This window comes from Dipodomys merriami, unplaced genomic scaffold (assembly GCF_024711535.1).
Source record: "Dipodomys merriami isolate MVZ:Mamm:240054 unplaced genomic scaffold, mDipMer1.0.p SCAF_14, whole genome shotgun sequence".
NCBI classification, from domain to species: Eukaryota; Metazoa; Chordata; class Mammalia; order Rodentia; family Heteromyidae; genus Dipodomys; species Dipodomys merriami.
In genome coordinates, this window is record NW_027202715.1 from 23,772,957 (window position 1) to 23,796,228 (window position 23,272).

Genomic DNA, 23,272 nt, shown 5'->3' on the forward strand with positions numbered 1-23,272 from the left:
GTTTCTTAAAAGTGATTAAAGTGAAGGTCTAAAAATATTTGTAGAACTTAAGTGCTACACAGCTTTTACAATAGATGGAAGATCTCAAGATGTGTAATTTTATTAATGTGAAAAGCCAATCTTTGGATGCTACCATGATACAGGAATTTTATGTTCAATTATGCATTTTAAAGCTTTTATAAGGAAAATATAGTGTATTTTTTTTCAGAATATAGTCTACATGTAAGGGCATATCAAACTTTGATACTGTCACTATTATTGTTCATCTTTTCATAACCATTGATATATATTTAAAATAACATCATTGCAAAGTATAATTAATATCAGGTCATAGAATAAGCTTTTTTATGAGGTCTTATGTTTGCTTCCTAGCACCACAAAAAATGAAATGAGGTTTAAGTCTTTATACTTGTAAGAATCCTTTGTTCAGGTTTCCATGTATTAAGGTGAGAGATTTATATCCCAAGATAAATGTATCCAAAATGCCCTTTTAGCTCTCAGTTGTACATATACAGTTCTCACATTATTGGAAAGAACAGATTTTCTTTCCCAAACCCCAGATAGAGCTGCCTTCCCTTTGGCCTCTGTTCTTTCTCACCTCTGTTGATTTATTCAGCTTGTAACCTAGAAACAAGCTAAAAAGGAAGGAAGTCGCGATGAGTATTTCTGGGCAGTAACTAGAGTAACTTCCTCTTCCTCTAGCCTGTTTTAAAAGCCAGAAAAGGGCCGTATCCCCTCACCTCCCAAGAAAAAAATAAAAAGAAATGTTCTGTGACATTTTGTTTTCCTTTCTCTCTCCAGTAAGAGAGAGAAGCCATAAGAACAATGAAAGGATTTAATTGTAATTTTCTCCGTCTGAACATTGGATCTTCCAGCACTAATAAGTTGTGAGACCAAGAGAGAATTAAAGAGAATTTGTGTAAAACATAAAAATGTATGTTTAATGCTGAACTTTCTATATCATTACTTCACTATATATATATATTTTTTTCTTTTTTTTCCCCCCTTAAATACTAGTACCTGGGCTTAACCTCAAAGCTTCAAGGTTTTGCTTTTAAGTTTTTTCTTCAGGTCTGGCATTACCACTTGAGCTGAGCTTTCAGTTTAACTTTTGTGATGATCAATTGGAGGTAGAGTCTCTTGGAGCCCTTTCTTCTATGATTTCAGCCTCCTATGTAGTTAGGATGAAAGATGTGAGCCAACAGTGCTTGGATTGCTTTACTCTTTTTGTTAGAAATTTATCAGACTTATGACCAAATTCACATTAATGTATTTACAAAAATGTTAAACCCAATTTAAATAGTCAAAAGCTACTCATTGGGTTGGCTCAAGCCTATAATCCTAGCTACTCAGACTGCTGAGATCTGTAGGATCAAGGTTCACAGTCAGCCTATGCAGAAAAATCTAAGATATTCCATCTCCAAAAGTTGGGCAGAGGCATGGTTCCAGTGGTAGAGTATTAGTGGAGCAAGCAAGCAAATGAAGCAAGCTCAGTCATAATATATGACAGTTGTGGTATCTAGATTGTTAAGTGCTGTTTTATGCTATTTGATTTTGTTGGAGGACTGATAGTACTTTAGAGGCAGTGATAGCTATTTTAATTTTGTCTCTGTAAAATCAAAACTAAAATTTATGCTATAATAAGGTGACTCTTGTAAGTATGTACAGTAAATTATGGAAATGTAGTATAAAATGTTCTTGAAATGTGATTCTTACATTAAGCGGTATCTAGTATTTGTTTCCATTGCTGTTGTGGCTTGCTGATTTTTTTGGTAATTTATATGATATAGTGAGATATTTTTATTTCCATATATGTTCTTATTCTCTTAAGTAAATAATTTTGAATGAATAACTAGGGTATGTGTGATTTCAGAGTATTAATAAAATACTTTATACTTAAGTTAACCTCACTACCTTATGTATGTAACTGTAATTCCCCTGTACATCACCTTGACAATAAAATTAAATGAAAAAAAAAAACAGAACCATGAAACTCATTAAAATTGTTTCAAAATGGGAAAGAAATAAATAGTAATAGAATACATGCATGTATGGAAATATCTAAATGTAATGCTTTGCATAATTAATGCATGTTAATAAATAAAAGTAGTATATAACAAAAATACTATATAATAAAGATTTGTTTAAACTAAAAAAGGTATTTTTATGTAGAATACAATGTTGTATTTACCACCAACCATGATGTATAATATAGATATATTTTACTAATATATTTTACTAATCATTGTCTATCTGTTTTTATCCTTAGGAAACTTTTATAAGTAAAAGCCATTATAAGTCTAAGGCTATCATATACTAAATTGAAACATCTTATTTTCATAGGTGGTCTGATACCAGCTATTAATTATTATTGAAATGAAAGCCCATATTCTTGTAAATAGTAAATTTTAGATTTATGTAAATTAAAATATAACTACATGAAGACAAATTAACAATGAAATTCTATTCACATAATACTATTTAAAGTAGGTGAACTAAGCTGGGGCCTGGTGGCTCACGCCTGTAACCCTAACTACTCAAGAGGCTAAGATCTGAGGATCACGGTTCAAAGCCAGCCCTGGCAGGAAAGACCGTGAGACTTGTATCTCCAATAAACCACCAGAAAACCAGAAGTTGTGCTGTAGTTCAAGTGGTAGAGCACTCGCCTTGATCTGAAGAGCTGAGGGACAGTGCCCAAGCCCAGAGTTCAAGCCCCACAACCAACCCCCCCCCCCCCCAAAAAAAAAGTAGGTGAACTTTTTTTTTTTTTTTTTTTTTTTTTTTTGGCGGTTGTGGGGCTTGAACTCTGGGCCTGGGTGCTGTCCCTCAGCTCTTCAGCTCAAGGCGAGCGCTCTACCACTTGAGCTACAGCGCCACTTCCGGTTTTCTGGTGGTTTATTGGAGATAGGAGTCTCATGGTCTCTCCTGCCCGGGCTGGCTTTGAACCGCGATCCTCAGATCTCAGCCTCCTGAGTAGGTAGGATTACAGGGGTGAGCCACCGGCGCCCGGCTTAGGTGAACTATTTTATACTTGAAAGTATATTTTCAAAGCTTTATTGCATACATACTTTTCTTCATATTCCTTTTTTTTTTTTTTTTTTTTTTTTTTTTTTTTTTGTCGGTCGTGGGGCTTGAACTCTGGGCCTGGGTGCTGTCCCTCAGCTCTTCAGCTCAAGGCGAGCGCTCTACCACTTGAGCTACAGTGCCACTTCCGGTTTTCTGGTGGTTTATTGGAGATAGGAGTCTCACAGTCTCTCCTGCCCGGGCTGGCTTTGAACCGCGATCCTCAGATCTCAGCCTCCTGAGTAGCTAGGATTACAGGCGTGAGCCACCAGCGCCCGGCTTCATATTCCTTAAACAGAACAAAACATTTCAGTTAAATCTTAACACTGAAGCATGGTTTACTTAGCAGCTAACTAACATATGTTACTGAATGTTGTAAAGATCCATCAAACTTCAGGACCAGCTAATCCCCCCACCCCCCAAAAAAGAGAAAACAGTTATATCAACAAATTAGTAGATATAATTGGATGTTTAGGATACACTCACAAATAATAGTTTTTATCTCTGGTCTTTGTTGAGTAGCTAATGTTAACTTTGTGCTATTATATGAATATCTACTATAACATGAGGAAATGCCTTTAGAGTATCCCTGTCCAGTAGAAATAAAAAGTGAGCCACATGTAATTAAAAAGTTTCAGGATTTACATTAAAAGAGCAAAGATTTTATTTAATCAGTATATCCAAATATTGTTTCAAGATGTAATCATAGAATTTTGAGATGTCTTTTTAGTGTGTATTTTATATGTACAGCAAACATCTCACTTTAGATTACATTTCAGATGCTCAGTGGGCACTTCCATATCAAACAGTGTAATTCCAGAATCTAGATACACCTTAATAGACATCAGAAAAATGTTTTATGCTTTTAGGTTACAAATTTTTCTCTGTGAACTGTAAAAATTATTTACAAAAAACGCAGATGTTTTAGAAATATTTTTAAATATTTAAAAAATATGCCTAAATACATATTATAGATTTTTCTCTTTTTGGATAAAGTTGCCTGGTAAGGCTGTTTTTCACTTGATTTTTTGCTTAAACTGATAACACCAAAATTTAGAAGTGATTTTCCTCTGAGTGTTTTTATAGTTTTAAAACAAACTAAAAAATGCTCTGCTTGAAAACACACTGAAAGCATTTCTTAAGGTTTAAAGCTGTGCTTTATTTTTGCCAACTGGACATACTTAGGTTTTTTTTTTTTTTTCTTCACTTTCTCACCTTGGTAAATCTGGAGAGCAAAAACTTGTGTTTGCAATTGCTTTATGAAGGAGACAGTAAACTTGAGCTCTCAGTCTAGCCACTAGCCTGCCTTTGTCTGTTGTTGAAATTATGAGCCAGTCTCTATGGCCGCAGCCAAATGAGTAATCACCAGTAATGTGACTCGTGCTGGAAGTGACTCCATCAGCACCTGTGACGGGGGATTAGTTACAGTTTACAGAGCACCGCCTCTTCCCTTCTCTCTGTGCGCCTTGAGCCAAGTATTCGTTCTCATTTGGGTGTCTGCTCTGTTGGAAGCTACTGCAGTGTGTTTCCACGCAGACGGAGTACAGTGGGAAAGGCTTTCTCTAGCTAATGGATGGCTGTTCTCTTTATTTGGAGTATCTTACTGGTTATGTAAGCGACCTCGGGAGAAATTATCCTGACCTAGATCGGAGTATGCGGTAGTGCTTCAGCTGCAGGATTTCTTAGTCGTTAACACCACAGTGCTGATGACAAAGAGCGAGTTGTAATCCTCATCACTGCCAGGGCTGAGCCGGAGCAGACAGAAAATCGTCATTTGCTGGTCGGAAGACTTGTTAGGTTACAGCTCCTGCTTGGTTTTGTGGTCTTGGCTTTTCTTCTTATACAATGACGCTGCTGCAAGTGAGCTCTGAAGTGCTTGGTTTAAAAGCCATTTGCCTGTGATTTTTGAAGACTAAAGAAGTATTCACGATAGATTAAAAAAATATACTACTTAACTGCAAAATGAAATGTCAGCTATACTTACTGACCTTTAAAGCCTTGGCTTGGATTTCAGAAATTTAAAGATACTTGAAAATTCTCAAGAACAAAGTACGGTTTGTATTTTTCTGCTTCCTTTTTCTTTTGTCTTAATTTACATTGGGTTTTGGTTCTCAGCCTTAGGAATTGAGGTCACTGCCTTTTATATTCTAGTTCTGGCTTCAGTGTTTTTAGTTTTAAGATCTTAAAAACTGGTTAGAAAGAGGTTAACTGTTTATAACTGCAGTAGCTCTAAAAATATTAATTTAAAACTGGGTTTAAAAAAGTAAAACAGAAGTATTTCAAATTAATATTTCAAGGGAAGTAAGTATACTTGTTTTCTGAGGGCCTTTTTTTGGTAGTGTATTCTCTTCCCAACCCCCAACTTGTTTTCTAACTATCATGTTTTTCAGCAGACCTACTTGGGTGGGAATCTGGACTTTGTTCTTTGAAGTAGCTCCGGTCTTTTTTGTTGTTGTTGTTGGTTGTCTAAACCTCCACTTATAAAATAGGGCCTAGATTGCCTTTAGCTTTACAATTTAACTTTTGTTGAGATTTCTATCCATATTTTTGTAGGTAATGAGCCTGTTTTTTTTTTTTTTTAACTTGGAAAAGGAATTGTTAATGTTAACCAGAGATTGTTAGAGACTCAGACAGCAGATATAAACTCCATGAATTTGCTGTTAAATGTTAGATGGTGAGTCTTAACATGGTTTGTTTGAGCAGCTGAGTTGTGTTTGAAAGCCGTAGCTGATTTATCTAAAAAATGTTTTTCGGGGAGGGCTCATCTGTTTGCCTCTTCCTCATGTGAATGGAATGTGGTGCAGCATGGAGCCCCAAACAGGATACAGTTGGTCCAAGCATTCTTCTATAGTGTGGTAGGCCCTACTGGAAATATAGGCTTTCAACTATATTTATTCTGGCTTTCGACTAATTGAAAGTACTGTTAACACTGACAAATGACCTTAAGAGAACTTTAATCTGATAAAGTATTTTGTTTCAACTAAATACTCTATTTTGAGTTAGTTATTTTCATGGATTTTTTTTTAGAGACTGAAGTCTTTTGTAATTAGGGCCTTATTCTACAGTGACTTTTCTTTAGATGGTAGTTCTTTGCTTCCCCTTAGGCTGTGGAAGTTTCTCACAGAATATCTTTCGTCTTGAATTAGTAATGCATGAGTTCTAGTTCCTTTACATTCCAGTGCATCTACAGCCATGAAATATTAACTTCAGATTCATCATAAAAAATATACATTGTTGATTTGCCACTTAAAGAAATTTGTGTATTTTACTTATCTTTTTGTGTTTCTCTTTATTTTAATAAAGTAGAATCAGTCACACTCATTCATGGTTGATCACTTAATATATGAAAATATTTATTGAGCAAGCATTATGAAAGTATTTATTGATATTTGATAGGAGCTTACTTGTATTTAAATATACATTTTATTGTTTTCAATTTGTGGCTTTTTCTATTTAAGAAATGTAATACAGTTTTTGCCCTATTTTATATCAGAAATAGATCATTGTTCTTCTTAATGTTACTCAAATTTAATTATTGTAAACAATATTTTTACATTTTCAGTTACCAAGTTTTTAAATGGCTTTTAACTATACCTTAAAACTTGGGAAATTTTCATTTCAACCTGGAAGTTAAACTTTTTTCCCTAATAACTAACAGTTAAGATTTTTGTTTTAAGTTGGCGTTTACCACTAAAACCTTGAGAAAGGCTTGTGAAAGATTATTGAGAAGAATGTTTTCCATATTATAAAAAGATTAGATCCCATACAAAACACAAATCACACCTGTTTTGTTTGCCTAAGAAAGAGACACATATAAGACTGGTGTGGTTTACTTCTATGTCAAATCCTACTAAGTTGATTTGTATCTTTAGCAATTTATATAATGCCTTTTGTGGATCGTTTCTGTTAGCCTTTATTAGTTGACCTAACATGATACTGTTTGAAAAGAAATAGAACATTAGATAATGTTCATATATTAGAAGTCTTCATGAGAAGATGCTGTTTTCTAGTTTACTAAAAACTCAAACTGACAGGTATAAACATGGAAACAATTTTTCATAGTAAAGATGAACTAAATTAATCTCTCTTCAGATAACCTACATATTTCTTGTCAATAGATTCCATAATGGCAGACATTTTTTAAGTAAAAATAAGTAATCTTGTTTTTTTTAAACTTTGTCACTTAAGGGAAATAATAGAATTTATGAAATCATAACTTAGTAATCTACTTCTAGCAAGTAGGAAATACTAGAATGACGCTGTAGTAGGAGATGCTTAAATAAGGAGATACTTAAGGTGGTAAGTTTCTACTTTAAAGATGTAATTTCTCACCCAAATAAAATATTTCTCTTAAAAGGTAAGCCTAAGACACAAAATGTTATTATATTTACATTTTCTGATTGTAAATACTGAAAATAAGTAAATAGTATAAGAGCTATTGTTTGGGGTTCTTTTTGTGGGGGGAGGGTAAGAGAGTTTGCCAGGGTTGAACCCAGAGCTTTGTTCATACTACTTTTAAGTACATACTCTTACCACTGATTTTTATCACACTGTGAAAATATTTCCCACAATAAAAGAGATGTTGTTATTTATAAATTCAATGTATGGTATAGAACAAAGGCATGTTTAAAATATTTGTGTTTTTTTTCCCTCATGTGTTTTTACCTAGTCAGAGCAGTTACAGAATGGTAGTGAGTCAACTTACTTACAGAAATTAACTTCTTTTAAGCCATTTTTGAACTAAAAGACCTTGAAGTTTCCCTAGAGTGTGTTTACTACTTGTGATTAACAAGATGTTATATTTCTTTAAGACATAATTTGAGAAGAGGCAAACACAATGGCTTTGGAACCTCTGGGAATTTTTATTGACTATGTTAATTAAAAGTTGTTTGGTGTTCAAATGATCATCCACATTGCCTTCTAATAAGGAAGATTTCTTCTGTGATATAAGCAATTTAGAAGTTACATTGGTTTTTCAATTTTTGACTATTAAAACTACTCTTTCATAAGATGATGAAATTGTTTTTATTGTCAAGTTTTACAACAGTCCCATGGATATAAGCTCATTAGTTTTTACTAAAGCTTCATCTACTAAGAGATGGTGTGTTGTAATAGCCATTAAAACAATAGTTATTTGGTATTATTATCCTTCATCTACCTCTTCTCACTCTTGAACCTACCCTAAGATATGTGACCTTAGATTTATACTTGAGTACTAGAGATTTAGAGATATTTTGCTGCTAGGTATAGTACTTAGTGATCTCTTCTTATTTTTTTCTATGCTACTCTTACTGACTTTTATTCATGCTTGGGCAAGGGTAGGGGTGAAGTTAAAAGACCATATGCTTCCTGTGGAACTAAAACTGGGCTTAATGTGGATGATCTAGCAAGAAATTAAAATTGAAATCATACTCTTTAGAAGTGATAATAGTTTAAAATGAAATGAGTAAATACTCATATTTTCAGAAATTGTTTCTTCTTTTGAATATTAAGCAAAAAACTTACATAAACATTTGCTTTCTTCCCCAAAATAAAAAACTGGGGCTTAATTGGATACACGCACACACTCACACTCTTTATCATTTCGTTTTAATACAAAATATCCCATTGTATGGGTAAATAAATTGCTTTATATATTTGTGGTAGTTGACACTAATGCATAGTATTTATGTACACCCCCTGAATACCACATTTAGGAAACACATTCTAGAAAATAACCATCCGAAAATTTCTTTTCTTGACAGACTTTCAAGCCACTGGTTGAGAAAAGTAAACCCAGATCAATCACTGCAGTAGAATTCCTTATAGATAAACAACTGGATTTTTTAACTGAGGATAGTGCCTTTCAGCCCTACCAGGTAAGAAATTTTGGATAACTTTTAAAAGCTAATTAAGACACTGTTTGAACTAACACCTTCAGGTGTTCAGGAAATTCATCTGTACATTTGTGTGGGCTGTATGTGTGTGCATGTATGTGTATGTGGGTATTGGGGTTTGAACTCCTAAGGCTTCCTGCTTGCTAGGCAGGTGCTCCAGCACATGCTACATCCACAGCTTAATCCAGCCAATTTTTATCACACATAAATGATTCTCTTATTTCTTGAAATATGTACTGAAATCCTATGGTAAACCAGGAATTTCTGTCTTTAGTTAGGATTATTGAAGTAAACAGAGTACCCATGAAATTCTAAATGTTAGAAAATAGCTAGTTAAGTACTAGTATAAATTATTTTTGCTCCAACTCTAAAAGTTTAAAGATATGCTCAGTATAATAAGATTTAATGTTCACATGTACACAACTATCATTTTAATGTAATAATTTCTTTTTATCTTCAGTTCTGTGAACCCATGCCTTGAGCATGCTAGGCAGACATTCTACCATGAACTTTTATTTACAGTCCTCATTTCTTTTTAAGGGAATATTTCCACTGGATTGCCACCAGTTTAATAGTTTATTGACTAAAATATAAATACATTTTATTGGATAAGATTATCAGATGATTAGATTTAAATTATATGAAGAAACTCAGAAAAAGTAGTAAATTAACTTGGTGTGGTGATACATGTTTGTAAGCACTCTGGAAGCTGAAGCAGAAGAATCTCTTTGAAAGCCAGTGCTACAGTGACTAACACCTATCATAGTAGATAATCATAAGATTGAGATCTAAGTAGGCTAAAATCTAGCCCTTACAGACAAATCCAGGAGACTCTTACCTAATTAGCCAGCAAAAACCAGAAGTGGAGGTGTGACCCTAGTGGTAGATCCCTGCCTTCAGTGTGAGCTCAAGGCCCTGAATTTAAGTCCCAGTACAGTCCCCCATTCAACCAAAGTAGTAAGAGAAGAAAATGAATAGTAAACTTTTGTTTTAATTTTGGGGTTAATATTTTAAAGTATTAAGTAAAATATCAGTTTCTTTTCTTTTCTTTTCTTTTCTTTTCTTTTCTTTTCTTTCCTCTTCTCTTCTTTTCTTTTCTTTCCTCTTCTCTTCTCTTCTCTTCTCTTCTCTTCTCTTCTCTTCTCTTCTCTTCTCTTCTCTTCTCTTCTCTTCTCGTCTCGTCTCGTCTCGTCTGGTCTGGTCTGGTCTGGTCTGGTCTGGTCTGATCTGGTTGTGGGGCCTGAACTCTGGGCCTGGGCACTGTCCCTCAGCTCTTCAGCTCAAGGCTAGCGCTCTACCACTTGAGCCACAGCGCCACTTCCTGCTTTTTTTCTTTTTGCTTATTTGGTGCTGAGGAATCGAACCCAGGGCCACATGCATGCAAGGCAAGCACTCTACCACTGAGCCACCTTCCCAGCCCCTCAGTTTATTTTCTTTATATCAGACATTTAGATTCAATTAAAAGTATGTTATGCTGGATGCTGGTGGCTTCATGCCCATAATCCTAGCTACTCAGGAGGCTGGGATCTCAGGATCACGAATGCCAGCTGGGGCAGGAAAGTCCGTGAGACTCTTTATTGGAGAATAAACCACTAGAAAACTGGAAGTGCCGCTGTGGCTCAAGTAGAGCTCTTGCCGTGAGCTGAAGAGCGCAGGGACAATGCTCAAACCCAGAGTTCAAGCCCCATGACCGACCAAAAAAAAAAAAAAAGAAAGAAACAAAAACAAAAAACTATGTTATTTAGGCTTTAGTGTTTAAAATAACACTGTAATAGAGAAGATGAGGGAACAAGTTTTACCTTTTCTTTTTTTTTTTTTTTAATTTTTGGTGCTAGTCCTAGGCTTGATCTCAGGGCTTGGGCACTGTCCTTAAGCTTTTTTGCTTAAGGCTAGTAACTAGTATAACATTTTTTTTTCTTAAAGAGTCAATTCTTCTATTGCATTTCATAAAATAACTGGTTTTTTTTTTTATAAAGATCTATTGTTTCCTTGGAAAGAACAAGGACTTGAGTTAATGAGCAGTGATTTGTTATGCTGGAAAAATATTACTTGGGGAATTACAGTAGCTATGTATTAGGTTTATCAAAATAACACAGTAGTTCTGTTAGTGTAAATGTTATTTTTTAATTTTATTTTTTTTTATTTTTTCTTGGCCTGGACACTGTCCCTGAGCTCTTCAGCTCAAGACTAGTGCTCTACCACTTAAGCCACAGCTCCACTTCCAGTTTTCTGGTGGTTTATTGGAGATAAGAGTGTCAGGGATTTTACTGCCTGGGCTGGCTTTGAACTGTAATCTTCAGATCTCAGTCTCCTTAGTAGCTAGGATTACAGGCAAGAGCCACTGGAGCCTGGCTAAATGTTATTTTCTTATTTGAAGTCTTCATGTGCTTTTAATATTCCTGTTAATTTTTTCTTGTTCTTTTAGATAGCCTCATTTTTTTGTACTGTTAGCTTTGTTCTTTTTGTTTATAATATTTATAACTAAAATTTACAATAAATCCCAATTTAATATTGAAGGTACTTGGACTTTTCCTTTGGGTTTGTTTTTGTGAATGCCATTTAGCTTACTGTAGGCCTAATTATTATTTGTTTTGTTTAAAAGTTATTTACAGTAAATTCAGATAGATAGGTAGGTAAATTCAAAGGAACCCTTTCCAACTTGGTATATAGTGTTTTAATTCTGTGGTTGCATTGGAAATTCTGTGGTACTTTGGAAATTTTAGCTTGGATCTGAAGTAAAATGGTTATGCAGAAATTACTTTTAAAAATAAACTTTTGCCAGGTGGCCTAAAACTTTACAAAATGTTCACTAAAATTATAATTATTGAACTTGCTAACAGAGAGTTAAAAAAGAATTAAGAGTTCATGTAATAGGAGTGTCTTTATTCTAGTGTTTTCCTTTAAGTAATTCTCCAAGCAGTATATTAAATTCATTGTCATCTTAAAACATTTATTGGCATAGATTTTATAGATGTACCCATCTCAACCTTAAAAAGTAACCCTGTATAAGTCAGAGGGAATTTAGGGACACTTGAACATACTGTAATTCACTTTTTGTAATTAAAATTTTTTTTTCACTTTCTAAATTTCATGAGGTAAATTTATAAGGCAGTTTGTTCTGAATCATTTTGCTGATAATTCCTTATGAACTTCTTATTTCATGAGGTAAATTTATAAGGCAGTTTGTTCTGAATCATTTTGCTGATAATTCCTTAAAAATCTTTTCTTTAGAAATACTGTTTTGTGTGTGTCAACTTTGGAGCTTGAAATCCGTCTGGGTACTACTACCCTTGGACTTTTTTCTGCTCAAGCCTATTGGTCTGCCACTTGAAGTACAGATCTACCTGTGGCTTTTTGCTAGTTAATTGGAGGTAAAATGTCTCCCAGACTTTTCTTCACAGACTTAATTAGAAATGTGATTCTTAGCTCTCAGCCTCCTCAGTTAGGATCACAGGCATGAGACACTGGAGTCTAGCTGTTTATTTTTTTGAGGGAGGGTTTTGCTATAGCCTACCCTTGAACTCATTGTGTAACCCATGTGGGCCTCAAAGTTAACCCTTTTACCTTCAGCTTCGTTTACACCTGGCATAAATAAGTTAATGACCCCTTTGGTTTTTGTTGTTGTTATAAATAAGTTAATGACCCCTTCGGGTTTTTTTTGTTGTTGTTGTTATTTTGTTTTTTTTGTTGGCACAGGGTATTGAATCCACGGCCATGCTAACTTAGTACTCTACCATGTGAGCCATATATACCCAGCCCTAATTATTTCTTTTCAAAGATTCTTTAAGTGTAGTTTGTTTGTAGTGGTAATTATTGCCATTATTACATCGTCATTGTTGCTTTGGAATATAGTTATAGAAATTCAAAAACCTTTTCATTGAATTTGATTATATTTGATCAAGTTAGATTGATAAAGAAATTAGAGCTTTCAACTTTCAGCATGATTTTGAAGTAAGTTTAAAGTAGGTTTGGCTACTGGCCATGCACATACCTGTACTTTTCAGGTTGGTTGCTTCATACCGGATATCAAGAGAGATTATTTCTTACCTGAAAGTTGTATATGACTCATATCAATTAATGTGGCTTGGTTGGCATGTTAGTTGATTATTTTCTAGAGATCACAATCCTCTGCCTTTAAATGTAATAAGGAAAGAAGACAAAGTACACTAGTTTAAGATTTGCTGAATCGGCTTGCCCCATTTTTATGCCCCATTTTTATCTGTTGAGTGTCAAATTTTATTATATAGTACTGGGCTATTGTTTTCTATTCTAAGACAGAGTCATCCTAGAACTAAAGGAGTGATTCTCCTTCAAGGTTTAGGTTCACAATGAGTTACTACATTTAGAGATAAAGCTGTTAGTATTAGTTTTTGTCCTTGTAAAAGATACAGACATTGAACTACTATACTGGATATTTGATAAAATACTGTTGTATTATAAGTTGTTAGTTGGAGGAAAAGGGTGGAACAAACCAGTTATTTCCTTAGCCCCTAGACTGAAGATGACTAAAGACTTGAACAGAGAAGAGTCTTACATTGTCTAGTAAATAAATGTATGTGAATTATGTTATATCTGTATAGCTATAGTTTATTAGTCTTTCCATTAATAAAAGTTATTTTTTCAAAACCTGGCCCGTGTTAAATAGGCATTCTACCAGTGAGCTTCCTACCCCAACCCAGTTTGGATTGGTTTTTATGCATAACTTTTCCATCATCTGTCATATTAAATATATAGGCTGTGGTTTCTGAATATCCTTAAGGCAGTTGTTTCTCAACCTCATGTGGTTTACTAAAAATAGCCAAACAAGTGCCTAGGATAAATTAGCAATAGTTTAGGGGTGAAGTGTAGCCGTTTTCTCCTAAATTGTTTTTGTCTTTCACAGTTTGGAATTGCTTCACAACCAGATGATGCAAATGAGATGAAATTTAGCCCTGAACTAGCCAAAATAAATAATTAACCAATAGTTAGGTTTTAACTAGGCAAACATTACACTTTCTTGTATCTTTTTTAAATTTTATTTTATTGTAAAGATACTGTACAGAGGGGTTACTATTAGATGAGTAAGGGAATGAGTACATTTCTTGTTGAGCATTGTTACCCCCTCCTTTGTTTTTCTCCTACTATCCTTTCCCTCCCCCTACACTTTTTGAATTAAGTATTTGACATGACGTCCAAGATTACAGGTAGAAAATCTTGGTGATAATTTGCTTCTAAGCAGATCTATTCTTTAGAATACATGATAGTATTGCTAATATTTTTTAGAAAGATGTGAACACAATTTGAGTTTTTTTCTACCCTTTCCTCTCAGCACTAAATGTTTCTCTGATCATGGAAATTAGCATACCTATGTTAAATATTTCAATTCAAAAAGATTTATAATAAAATATTTTCTAATTTGAAGAAACTTCCAACACTATTTTTCTCCCTAGACTTTCCCTCCTTAATCTTTTTTTGTCCCATGGCTTGAACTATAGGGTTTTCATTTCAGTTTCTTTGCTCAAGTGAAGAAGGCTGTTTTTCATTTTTGTTGGTAGTTCATTAAACTTTTTTGGTCCTTATTTGTAACTCTTCACAAGCTTTTGTCTTCCTACCTTTCACAATTTTTTTACTGTTTGCCTTTACTACATTTATCAGTCAGTCTTATTTTATGGTAGCTTCTTGAACTATTATTTAAAGGAAATGATGTTAGAAAAGATTATTACAGAACATTTTTCCATTGGGAAAATAAACCTATTTGCTGATAATAGTTATTTTTATCTCTTGAAAGTATAAGCTGGTAGCTAAGCACTGGTTTCTGAGGCCTGTCCTGTTAACTGCTAGGAAGGCAGAGGTAAGAAGTTTATATTTTAACCAGTCAAAAGCTGGACCAAGAAAAAAAAGCATATGATCAGAGCATATGATGTTATCCCCAGCTACCATGAGAAATGTAAATAGGACTGCTGTCTAGGTTGGCAAAGACCAAATGTAAGACACCTTGTTTTAGCAAAAGGGCTAAAAGTGTGTCTCATACAGCGGAGCAACTGCCTAGCTAGTGTTAAATTTTGAGTTCAAATCTTGGTACAATAATAACAGTATAAAGCTGGATGGTGGCATACAAGTACTATATCTGTACTTAAGATGCTAAGGCAGGAGGACCACAAGTTATTGTGTAGCAATAGCTAGAACCTGTCTTCAAAATAAGGTTATGATAAGGTTCAGAAACTATTTTCTTTGTTTGGATCTGGGAAGAGGCTTTGTGGAGGTTATATGGGCTGAAAGTCCTTTGAGCAGGGAATGCAATAGTTGTATTAAATGACCTTTCAAAATTCTTTCCCAGCACTCTATAATATTTCTATGAACTTGGTCAAGGTGAAAAAATGATTTCATACCAACATTAATTATTTTACTCTGAGATAGGAGTCATTCAATCTAAAATTAGGTTTCTCAAAGAGAAAACTCTTGAATTATGGAGTGCCAGATGCACCTCATAAGTTCTGCAAAATTAGCAAACCAGGATTTTTTCGATTAGCAGTACTTAAGAGTTCTCTATTCTATTTTTTCTGTCTGTTTCAGAATTAGATTTGGCAGGAGTTGAGCATACTCCCAATTACTCCTTGAATTTTCATATGTACCTCTCATTTTCATTTCACTTTGCCTTCATATTATCATTCATTTGAAATTTAGAAGTTCCTTGTTGATATTTAAAGAAAGTAAAATTGCAGTGCTGAAATTGTTGCCAATCAATTGAGCCAAAAATGTAAACAAAATACACTGGATTACATGGATTTTCAATTTGATGAGATTAGTATCCATGGATGGGCATGGTCCCTGGGGGTGGTCTTCATAGACCAAAGCAGGAAGCAGCTATTGTGTAGTACTTGGCTTTATTCCATTTCTAGTGAAAAGTGAAAGCTTGCAATAGTAAAACCAATTGAAACCTGGAATCTAGCATGGACAAGAAAAAAAAAGAGAACCAGTAGTTTAAATAGAATCATTATACTTCACTACTTAGGTTTTTTAAAGTTGTACACCATGATTTAATATTCAGTAATTTTGTTTGGTATTCTATATAAATATTCTATCATTAACCTACCTCAAAATTTCAAAAGTAATTTTGAAATGTGCAGGGTCAGGTAGGAAGTTGGCTCATTGGTAGAGTGCTTGCATGCATGAGGCTCTGGGTTCCATTCCTCAGCACCACATAAACAGAAAAGGCCAGAAGTGGCTCTGTGGCTCAAGTGGTAAGAGCACTAGCCTTGAGCTGAAGAGCTGAGGGACAGCACCCAGGCCGAGTTCAGGCCCCTACGACCAACCAAAAAAAGAGAAATGTGCGAGGTCAATAAGCCAAGTATTTTATTTAGCCTAGTGCATATCCACTGCCATTAAAGGGGGAGTTCTTCATTTTGAAAATTAGTTGCAAAACTTGTTGTGTTGAAAATGTATCCATGGAGTCCAGGAACATGTTATTTTGGCTGAAATTGGCTTCTGTAGGAGCTGTTCTGCAATACTCAGATTAAAAACATTTATAAGTCACTGCAGTAGTTCTCTTGCAGTACCAAATCTGGTATGATCATATGCTGAAAAATCTGCTTGTCCCTTTTTAATTTTTTTTCTGTGTGGCTGCTGTTAAGAATTTAAAGTATGTGAAATTATACTTGTAGCTATCATATTCCAAAGATTCTAAGCTGTTGCTGGTTACTATTAGAAACATTTTTCTACTTTTTTTTTTTTGCCAAAATAAGATAATAGTTTTTACTTACTGCTTTTCACTTGTTACAAAGTCTTACTAAAGCATGACCATATTTACTTAAAATGTGAAAAGTAACATGTTAATATTTTACATTTTTAAAAATTTGATAATCTCCTCCCCACAGTATTTTCATACAGTTAATTATGTTAGCCTTTTGGAGAAAACAAATTTATCATTGTTGTAATTTTGTGTAATGCTTTCAGGTTCATATAGTTACCACACAAATCTGAGAAATCTGACTTACAAATGAGAAGGTAGCAGAAAAAGACACCCATTCAAAATAGATTACAATTAAAGGGGTAGGTATTGAAATGGTATATTAGATAAGGTCATAATAATTTGTAGCAATGAGATATAGCTGAACCATATTCAAATTGGAGTTGAAAACTAGAAAGCCAGGAACTTAAAACACATATTCATGTCCTTCTCTCCTTGGACATACTTCTTTTGTTTACATATAGGTTTTACTTTTCATAATGCTAGTTTCTATAACTTTACAAGATAGTCTAGATCTAATATGTATGATTCTTGCTGAAACGAATAGTGTAGCAGAATTTAAAAAATGAGAGGAAGGAAAATACGGAAAGGGAGAGAATATAGGAACAATTTTACTGGCAAAGTGAGGTTTAGGATATTTTGGGGGTGGGGCGAGGCTGGGGGTTTGGGCCTCAGCGCTGTCCCTCAGCTCTTCAGCTCAAGGCTGAAGCCACAGTGCCACTTCCGGCTTTTTTCTGCTTATGTGGTGCTGAGGAATTGAACCCAGGACCTCATGTATGCGAGGCAAGTACACTACCAACACTACCAATGAGCCAACTTCCCAGCCCCAGGAAAATTGTTTTAAGGAAATAGTTACTCCATGTTTAGGTAAGTGATAAGCAAAATCAGAATCTGTATCCCCAGCTTTGCTCATAACTTTGCAAGTTATTTGTATTCTTAACACCTTGACTTCATGAGCTATCAAATGGGAAGCATTTTCTGTTTGCACATCATTCTCCTTTAGCACAATGTTTTTCTTACAGTTGACCTTTTTGTAAGACTCTTTCCTGACTTTTATTGCCAGCTCACTTTCCCTGGTTTTCTACACGCTAGAATTAAGCTGTGTTCTAAATCTGTGCATTATTTTCAGGTTCATTTGTTCGTAAGGCAAATAATTCAGACAGGTTAAGATGTTTCACAATCTCCCACCCCCACACACACCTTTTTTTTTTTTTTTTTAGCTCTGTGCTTTTCTTTGTTTTGCATACAAGTATTCTGAAGACCGAATTTTGCTTGAAGGTTAAAAGTGAAAAATACTCTAAAAGTAACCCCTGTCGGCTTCTTTTCTAAACAGTTGTCTAAATTCTATGACTTTAAAGGCTTCAGACTGAAGACAAAAATAATAGTCATTAACAGCTAGTTATACAGATGGGAGTATTATTTTTATATTTGAGGTTCTCGTTTTAAATTCTTAATCTTCATAGACTTCATAGTCTTCATAGAGTTTATAATCTAATGTGAGGTACACACATAGCAAAATACAAATGTGTATAAAGGCAACATACAAACAGTAGTGGGCAAGAAATCCCCAGCAGCCACTGGGGAGTTACAAAAAAATCTATGTGAGATGGATACAAAGGAGAAGTCATTTGTTTTAGAACAACATGCTTGATCAGATACATGAAATCAAGTGAAGAAGCAGAATGTATTTACATAAATGGTTAATTTTGTCATTTTCCTGTGAAGGTATAGTGGTTATGAAAGGGAGCTAGTTCTTTAGTTGGGTCAGCCATTGACTGACTAGTCTGTTTCTTTGTCCTCATTGAATAGAGGAATAAGAGGAATTTGTTAAGAAAAAGTCAACAGTAAAACTTAACCTTTACCCATATAATTATAAAATTCAGTGGCATTAAAAAAGTATATTCACAATGTCATTGTTTCATGCAGTATATACAGTTTGTTTATATATTTATTTGTTGATGGATATTTGGGCTTTGACCTTTTGGCTTTTGTGAATGAAGCTGCTATGAACATTGGCATACAGCTATCCATTCAGTTATTTTGGTATAAACCTGAGACCAGAATTATTGGATCATGTGGAAATTTTATGTTAATATTCTGGGAAATAGCCAAACCGTTTTCTACAGTGGCTGTACCATTTTTTTTTTCCTCCTCTGACAGCACACAGTTCCAATTTCTTCTATATCTGCACCAACCCTTATATTCCATTTTAGGGGTAATAGTCCATGCTAACAGGTATGAAGCCATTTTAATTTGCATTTTCCTAATGAGTAGGAGCATTGTTGTTCATGTAGTTATGGATCCTCTGTATATCATCTGAATTGAAACTACATTCGAGTCTCTTGTTTATTTGTAAATTTGCATGTGTCTTGTTACCAATTCATGGGAGAATAAATTATGTTTTAAATTAGAATATCAGATAAATGCTTTTCAAGTATTTTTACCTCCTTTCCCCTCTCTACCCTTCCTTCCCCCCCCTCCCTCCCTCCCACCCTTCCTTCCCTTCCTTCCTCCCTCCCTCCCTCCCTCCCTCCCTCCCTCCCTCCCTCCCTCCCTCCCTCCCTCCCTTCCTTCCTTCCTTCCTTCCTTCCTTCCTTCCTTCCTTCCTTCCTTCCTTCCTTCCTTCCTTCTTCCCCCCCCTCTTGTGTGATAGCTAAGAAATTATTGCCAAATTTAGTGGTATGAAGATTTTCCTGTTTGTTTTCCCTTAAGAGTTTTATTTATAGTATTATCAAATTTAGGTCTTCAATTTGCTTTCAGTTGATTTTGAAAATATATTGTAAGGGAAGGGTTCAGCTTCATTATTTTGCATGTGGATATACTATTTTCTCAGCACCACTTGAAAACATCTCATTCACACTATATAGTCTTGGCACCTTGAAATTAAGCTGTTTGGTCTATAATTTACTTCACTTTCTATATTGTTCATTTGGTTTGTATGTTTTTTCTTATGACAGTCCAGTGCCCTGTTCTAATTACTTGGACTACCTCTTTTTTTCCTCTATACAGCTATGTAATTTGTACAAATGATTGTTAGCCTTAAGATAAAAAATAGCCAGCCTTTGGTGTTCACTCCTGTGATTCTTAACTACTCAAGAGGCTAAGATCTGAATCTTGTGGTTGGAAGCTAGATCAAGCAGAAAAGTCCACGAGACTCTAATCTGCAAGTAACAAGCCAAAAGTGAAAGTGTGGCTCAAGTGGTAGATCAACAGCTTTAAGCAGAAAAGCCTAGTGAGAACGCAAGGCTTTGAGTTCACTTGTATGTATGTATGTATGTATGTATGTATGTATGTATGTATGCATGTATGTATGTATGTATGTATGCATGTATGTATGTATGTATGTATAAATAAATGGATAGCCTGGGCACCAGTGGCTCACACCTGTAATCCTAGCTACTCAGGAGGCTGAGATTTGAGATTGTTATTCTAAGCCCACCCAGCCAATAAACTATGTAAATACCAGAAGTAGAGTTGTATATGGAGTGGTAGAGCACTAGCCTTGAGCAAAAGAAGCTCAGGGACAGTGCCCAGGCCCTGAGTTCAAGCCTTAAGACTGGCACAAGGGAAAAAAATGATAATCACATCTAAAGAGTCCTTTAGAGCAACATGTAAACTGGTGTGGACCAAATAACTGGATATACTAGCAGGGCTAAGTTTACATAAAATTAAATTTACAAGTACTATTAATACTTGATTATTTTGTCAAACATTGTAGGATTGTGGGCACCTGTGGTTTGGCATAGGAAATACGTTTTTACTTTCTTTTAGTGATTTGTGGCCCTTTTCAGTGCCCTCCCAGTCAGAGACATTTGGGTAGTTAAGACAATTGGAAAAGTAAAAACCTTCAAAGCAATGTTGCCTAGTTAACTTAGAAATGTTAAATTTATGTTACCTATCAGGTGTGTCTGACACACACACACACACGCACGCGCGCGCGCACACACACACACACACACACACGCACGCGCGCACACACACACACACACACACACACACACACACACACACTCACACACACACACACACACACACACACCCCTCCCCCATAAAGGTCAGGTCCAGAGATGGTGAATGTAGTGAAGTACTTTGATTTCACCACAGGTGTGTCCTGCCAACAGCCCCCCCCCCCCCCCTCCACACACATACCCTATAAGTCAGAGCCAGTGTGTGTGTGTGTATAGTCAAGTACTTTCACCACAGGTATGTCCTGCCAATGCCCCTCCCCTCCATACACAGACCCATAGAGGTCAGAGCCAGAGCTAGTGTGTAGTCAAGTACTTTGACCCTGAGGTACATCCCCAGTCCTTAGTATCTATGTCTTTCTGAATGATGATGATAGGTTTATTGCACCTTCTGAATCTTGATATGGTGACATTTTCTCCTGACTACTCTAGATCTCTTAGAAATCCACTCCAGTTTCAGATAAAATTGTTATATATTTGTTTATTGGTTCTCTGTGATCTCTAATCCTAATTATTTGGTAAATGTTATTAATCATAAATGAGTAATATATTTCTCTCATTTATTCTTCATAGAATACTTATATCCCATTGTTTCTGTAGCTTTTGTAAAATAATAAGAAAAAATCCAGGGGTCTTCCAGATGCCTTTTCACTTAACAAATCCAGTATTATTGTATCACATGGTTCTAATTTTAATTAACTAAAGCTCTCCCTTATTCTCTGTTTTGCTGTTTGTAAAATGTCCAACTTTGCAAGTATAGAATTCTATAAAAGGGGGATAAATAAAAAATTCTAGATATGTAAATCTCATATATACAAAATCTTCAGAATGAAAGACCTGTGTAGGCTTAATAAAATATCTAAAGCTCTACAAAAAGATAGACTTCTAAATTGTTTCTTATTATCCACTTTTCCCCCCAAGGAATTAAGTTTCATCACAAGCCAGTTGAGTATCCCCTATAATTGAGACCAGAAGTATTTCAGATTTAGGGTTTTTCATAGTTTGGGATAAATATATATAGACTTCTGAGTTGAGTATTCTGAATCTCCAACCTGTATTAACAAACAATCTCTGTGTTGTAACAAAAACCCACTGTTGAAAACTTTAAAAAATTATTTTTATATATCAGAAAAAAATTGCATGAGTTGAATTGGTACCTTCTTTCTGACATATTGTTAGTGTTAGGAAGCATTGGAAAGTTCTGGTTATATCTACCCACTGTTAGCGCTGTGTAGAATGTTGAAGCCATGATTTGTTTGCATTAGTTTTTATTACATCTGAGGTACTATTCTTTTGTTTGTTCCATAGCTACACGTATCTATACTGATTTATTTGATTTGTACTGATTGATTGATTGGTGCTAATCCTGGGACTTGAACTCAGGGCTTGAATTCACTCAAGTCTAGCACTCTACCTCTTGAGCCTCAGCTTCACTATGGCTTTTTCGTGGTTAGTTGGAGGTAATCTCAAGGACTTCATTGCGTAGGATGGCTTTGAGCTGCAGTCTTCAGGTCTCAGCCTCCTGAGTAGTGAGGATATGGCATCCAGCCTCTTTTGTTTGCTTGTTAATTTTTTTTTACATTGGAAAGAGGAATTACATTATTAATTTTTGTACCAGTTAGGTTCATTAATTTAAAATTTTGTTTTCATTTATTTTTTGTACTAGTCTGAGGGCTGGAACTCCAGGCCTGAGCATAACTCTCTGAGCATTTTTGCTCAAGGCAAGCACTCTACCTTTTGAGCCACAGCTCTACTTCCTGCGCTTGAGTGGTTAATCATAGGCAAGAGACTCAAGGACTTTTCTGCTCTTGTTGGCTTTGAATAGTGACTCTGATCTCAGCCTCGTGAATAGGTTAGGTTACACTTGGGAACCACTGGCACCTGGTTGTTTTTGTTCTTGTTTTACAGAAGTACTAGTGGTTCAACTCTCACTGCTTTGCACTGGGTAGGCACTTGATCTGCTGTGTCAGGTCTCTTTGCATTGATTAGTTTCGAGATAGGATTTTGCTTTATGACCTGGTTGTCCTGGAGGGTTTTGCTTTATGACTTGATTGTTCTGTACTGCAGTCTTGTTATTTGCACTTCCTCTTACAGACACAGCTTTGTGCCTGGTCACTGTGCTTCTCCAGTAGCTGGGATAACTGGCACTCACCACTATTGGTCACGCGGTAAGCCATTGGTTGAGGGTGGAAAAGGCTGTTTTCAAACCATGATCCCTCCTCCAATCTTTACCTGTTAAGTAACTGTTACAGATTTGAGCTAGTACCCTGGGCTGTATTGATAATTTTTTTTTTTTTTGTAAATTTAGTTTGGACAATGATGCAGCTTAGGTAGCTCTGCCTTTTCCTCTAGTAGCTCAGAAACTTCACATGTGAAGAGCAGTCTACTGTCAGTTATATATACCAGTCTGTGTGTGTGTGTGTGTGTCTCTCACATACACACACACATAGATAATATGAATGGAAATGTCACAATGAAACTATTCTCTAATGTACGTTAATGAAAAAAATTAGGTGTAGCTTAAAAGTTACTCAAAACTTTAAAATTATACCACAATCCTGTGATTGTAGAATACATTGCCAAATTATGTTGGGATTTCATTTAAAGATACATATCTAGTCTTAAACCATATATAAAATATA

General features: G+C 35.1%; 1 protein-coding gene across 5 annotated transcripts in view; it reads left to right on the forward strand.

Moving 5' to 3' along the window:
- Jmjd1c (jumonji domain containing 1C) overlaps nucleotides 1-23,272 on the forward strand; it is a 184,539-nt gene that overhangs the window by 95,408 nt on the left and 65,859 nt on the right. For 3 of the 5 annotated variants that reach the window (XM_070021012.1, XM_070021010.1, XM_070021014.1), the window contains exon 3: nucleotides 8,808-8,921. The gene's annotated coding sequence lies outside the window, so the exon portion shown is untranslated. Of the gene's footprint in view, nucleotides 1-4,564; nucleotides 5,113-8,807; nucleotides 8,922-23,272 lie in introns of those variants that run through there. The other 2 variants (XM_070021011.1, XM_070021013.1) reach the window with 1 other exon arrangement.